General features: G+C 37.7%; 1 pseudogene; it reads right to left on the reverse strand.

Annotated features, from left to right (window-relative positions):
- Positions 1–503: 503 nt before the first annotated feature.
- Positions 504–1,291, reverse strand: LOC107149568 (annotated as a pseudogene).
- Positions 1,292–5,280: the final 3,989 nt, after the last annotated feature.

The raw sequence follows: 5,280 nt of genomic DNA on the forward strand, positions 1-5,280 counted from the left end.
TATTCAGGAACTTTTATAGTTTCATTTGACTTTTAGAATTGCTCTTTTCTATTTCTGTGAAAAATGCCATTGGAATTTTGATAGGGATTCCATTAAATCTATACACTGCCATAGGTAGTGTGAACATTTTAACAATATTAATTCTTTCAACTCACAAAGTCAAACTTTCTATATATTTGTGTCTTTTTCACTTTTCTTGTGTAATTAAGTCATTACTTCATATGTTCCCATGTTCATTGCAACTTTACTCATTATCCCATATGATTAAATTAATATTAATATGGATAATTTGCATGTAAATGGCACTATCCCTGCCTTTTTAAGGGCTGAATGATATTCTATTTCATAATATTCCATTATATAAATAAATAAATAACACATTTAACACCATTTTATTAAATGAAATAGATAGTATCCAGCTTTCAAAAAGCAGGGAATACTACCTTTTTTTTTAATTGCACATGGATAAATATGGTGGATGCTGAGTGACAGTGAGTAGATCCCAAAGCATGATAGACATTAGTCCTCCCCCTCCCCAGCATTTCCTTCATCTCCCTGGCTTTCCAGTGTCCACACAGTGAGATCGTCCCTAAGTAAATGCAAGATCCAGGTGCTGTCTTTGTAAGACTCTTCATTCGGTCTATCCAATTCAGCAAAAATTTTATCAAATGCTGTTTTGCCAGGCTGCAGGCCTTTTCAGGAGGGTTGAAAATCTCATAGTCAAAGACTGAGAAATACAATGGCAGTCCGAGTCCAACTGGGTGCGAAGGCTGCATTTCTTTCTCTGTAATTTCATATGGTTCCTAGTAAGCCTGCTGGGAGTACAAGGCTGGGGTTTGTGTATCATCTCCAGATGTCACCTCAGAAAAACACCAAAATAATCTTTCATTTTCAAGATCGTTGTACTTCCTGGTTGCGCAGCATTGGGAATAAGGTATTTGTCCAACAGCTCTGGAACATCACTGCAAACGTCCTGCAGACCCTCCTCTATCTTCTCAAGGTCCTCTTTGCTCATCTGCTGCTGCTTCTCGTTGCTCTCTGTTTTTGGTTCCCTGTTGAGGAATGCCAGGAAGAACTGCGAGCACCTACCACATTTTTGGAGGCAACAGAGCAGATTTCTGGCATCACTGGAGAGTTGGTGACCTCGTCCTGGGCCTGCCTGCATGACTGCAGACATCACCATAGTGCCCTCCTGCTCAGTGAGTTTGGCTTTCTGTACCTGCTGGCTTTTGTCCATGGTTATTACTGTGAGACAGCTGCAGGAGGGAAAAGTGCTTTCAATGAAGCTCTGGAAGACTCACTTCCTCCCACGCCACTCCCCAGGTGGCTGCGGTGGCATTGATGGAAAGGGCAGTTGTGGCAGTTGAACTTCTGCTTCAGCCCAGAAGCTGCCATTTGTGACAACATAGAAGAAACTGTTAGAGTAGGTAGATAGACATGAAGGTGGTGGTGGTGGGGAATAGGGCTCAATCCATCTTAAGTGGCAAAAAAATCATCCCAACTCGAGTGACAAGATACCCTGCTCATGCATTTGCCTCCTTCACCCCCAGGCACTGCCTTCTTAAACTGAAAAGAAAGGAGTAGCCAACTTAAGGGACTTCCCATGTGCAGAGCAGCGAGGCACTAAGCCATGGCAGGAAACAGTGGTGAGCATCTGGAGTACATGAAATAGAAGAGAGTTTTCCAGACCAAATAGAAAAACCCACCACAAGGAAAACACCACTCCATTTCCATCTCCACTCCAACCTACTTTAAAGTGTAATTTCATAAAAGTGTTTATACTTTCTAAGTCTCTTGACTGAAAAATTTCTTTGAAGAAGATAAGAACCAAGGAGTGACATTGCCAGTGATAAAAGTAGAGGCTGTTATGGTAAGTGAAATAAACCAGACATAGAAGGAAATATACCACACGATCTCACTCATATGCAGGGTGCAAACAAAACAAAACAAAACAAAAACCATACAGAAACTAAGTAAAACTGGTTGACAGGAGCCAGTGGTGGGGAGGTATGGGAAGAAGTAGGTCAAAAGGTACAAAATTGCAGTTTCAGTGTGGAGTCTGAGGACCTGATTAACAGCATGAGGTTCTATAGTTAAAGATACTGTACTGTACACTGTAAATTTGCTTAGAGTAGATTCTCAGCTCTTAACACACACACACACACACACACACACACAGGTGATGGATAGGTTAAGTAATCATTTCACTATGTATATGTACATTAAAACAGCATATCGTGTGCCTTAATATATACGAGAAAGAGACTGAACAATTTCTACCTACTTCTCCCACTCTCTCTTTCAAACTCTTACTGCTCAATCTGTGAAACCTTACATTACTTTACAATATGCTTTAATTTTCACAAATTACTATTTCATTCTGCAATATAATAGTGTAGTTATTATCGGTTTGAAATCCTGCTTCCACCAACTACCTGTCAGCTATGTGAACAAGGGAAAGTTTCTGCTCTGTGTTTTTCCTCTCTTATAAAACGCAGCCAAAACATACAGTAGGAACCTTATGACATTCTTGTAAAGGCTAGAAGAATAAGAAGATCTGAAGTGTTTCCAATAGTGCTTTGCATATAGTAAGTACTGTATGAATTTTAGCTGTTCTTATCTTATTTGAAGGATACAGTAACTCTATAAAATCGGCAGCAAAAAAGTAAATATTCCATCTAACATCTTACTCAGATATACCCTGATTTCAAAATCACTTCTGATCTTTACAAGATGGATCATGGATTACAAAAGGGTCTTCATAGATTTTCCAAAGTCTTCATAGATTACAATCTCAGCTCCTTCACCCACTCTGAGAAGGACTTACTGTTTCCCATTAAGTCTTCCCCACTTCTTTCACGTCATCCCTAATTACCATCAACCATTGATAGGAACATATTTTTACAATATGAAGCTCTTCAGCGGCATAGTACTTCTATCAAACACTTGAGAGATTTGCTGAGTGGTCAAATTGTACCCTTTCCAGTAAACAGCTTGAAATTTTATATGAAGGCTTTCTGCTGCCCTGCCACAGAAATTTCTAATGCCTATATCATCTTGCTGTCCTCTGTACACCCACTATTTTGTTATCTTTTCTCTCACTTTGTTTTGTCTTTCTCTTCCTACCTTCCCAAGTAATAATAATAACACATTTATATCTTTCCCTCACTCATATGTGCAAAGAAACTCAGCTTCCACCTTCTTCTCTTCCTCCTCCTCCTCCTCCTCCTGCACCTCCTCCCCTGGGCTCCTGTTCTCAGTATCTTTTCTTTTATCCCAAGTATCTTATCACAGACTTTCTTAAACAAAGATAATTCTCTCCTTGGACATGGGCCAACTGTTAAGAAAATTGATTTTTCCTCTGCATTATAAACACATGATTAAGTCAAAGTACAGAGAATTTATGTGGATTGTTCAAAGTTACCCATGTGATATTCAGGAGTACAAGGACTTATATAAAATTGCTTGGACTCCAATCCTTTGCCTCTTATTTAAGGAATAGTTATGAGATATTTTAGCATCTTGCCTTTTTGACATATTTATTGAATACATTCAGTTGAAGGCACTGTGCTAGAAATTAAAAGTTTTAAAGATGATTAAGACTTACAGAGTCCATGCCCCCAAAGAACTTAAAAACTCCCATATACCTGAACATTTTATAGGTTGCAAGGAAAATGACTTTCCATCAACTAGAGCAGTTCTGTTCTTGCCAATGTTATAGTTCAGGCTATGGTGTAAGATTTTTGTTGAAGAAATGGTTTATAGTTTAAAAAGCAAAAGAGATGAAAGGAAAGAAAAGGAAGATATTATTTGATAAGGATAGATTACTGTAGAATTCCTTTGATTCATCATTATACATTTTCTTAATATTTCCCTGAGATGTTATGACTAATAATTTTATTCATTCTTACTTAAACAAAATCATGCTCATTCACCCTGTTCATTTATTTATGTTAACTTTTGTCATATTTTCTTTCAATTTGTCAAAACACATATACACATACAGCCAGAGAAAAATATTTCTTATTATAATTGGTTCTAAGTATGTCCCCTCAAAATTCATGTGTTAAAATCTCAATCCCAGTACCTTACAATAAAAGCATTTTTGGAGATAAGGTTTTTTTTGTTTTGTTTTGTTTTGGTACTGGGGATTGAACTATGGACACTCAACCACTGAGCCATATCCCCAGCCCTATTTTGTATTTTGTTTAGATACAGAGTCTCACTGAGTTGCTTAGCACATAGCAGTTGCTGAGGCTGGTTTGAACTTTCGATCCTCCTGCCTCAGCCTCCTGAGCTGCTGGGGAATTAAAGGTGTGTGCCACGCAACCAGAGGAGATAAGGTTTTTAAAGAGGTAATTAAAGTAAAATGGGTCTGTTGAGGCCCTAATTCAATGTGAACAGTATCCTTATTTAAAAAAAAAAGTGACAGAAGGAGTGAGCACACACAGGTTATTTGAGGACATTGCAGAAAGGTGGCTCTCTGCAAGCCAGATAGCAAATCCTCAGGAGCAACCAAATGGACTGATACCTTGTTCTTGGGCTTCTATCCTATAAAATTTTGAGGAAAACAAATGTCTGTTGCTTGAGCCACTCTGTCTGTATTATTCTATTATGGCAGCCCTAGTAAAATAATACAATTGGTGTTATGCTTTTCCCACATTTCCTCTTAGATCATGAATATTTTTCAATGTCAATAAAAATCCTTCATGAAACTATATGCAGCTATGGGGAAACATCCCTATTTTATGACATTCAGTTTTGTTCTTGTTCACTGACAGAACCATCAAAATTGAGAATTAATGGAACCATGGGTCCCTTAAGATTGTCTGAATAGAAACTATTAGGGTGATGATTATCTGGGATATCATCATGCTGATACTTTATTTCGACCAAGATGGTAATATAGGCATCATATTTTCTATTGCAATCAACACTCCTTCATGGCAGTGTTACCTCGATATTGCTACCACAGTTAAAGGCCTTTCAGCATGTCCATTATGAACTTCCATTATCAGAGTTTTAAAACACAGCCATTAAGACTTGATTTGAAATGAAACTCTGCAAAACCAATTTTCACATTTTCTTCTTTAAACCTTTCATTTCTGAACTTCCATTGTGACTTGGTTTGAATTTCATTAAAATGATAAAGGGGATTACTAACAGGAGCTTACTAGTTTTTGATTTTGTGTTTGGGTTCTTTAAATAGAACAGCTTTACTTTAAAATAGAATTTCATAGCCCATCGCTTGATCATATCGATCAACTCGGCCTTCTAAGT

This window comes from Marmota marmota, unplaced genomic scaffold (genome assembly GCF_001458135.2).
Source record: "Marmota marmota marmota unplaced genomic scaffold, marMar, whole genome shotgun sequence".
In the NCBI taxonomy this organism is placed as follows: Eukaryota; Metazoa; Chordata; class Mammalia; order Rodentia; family Sciuridae; genus Marmota; species Marmota marmota.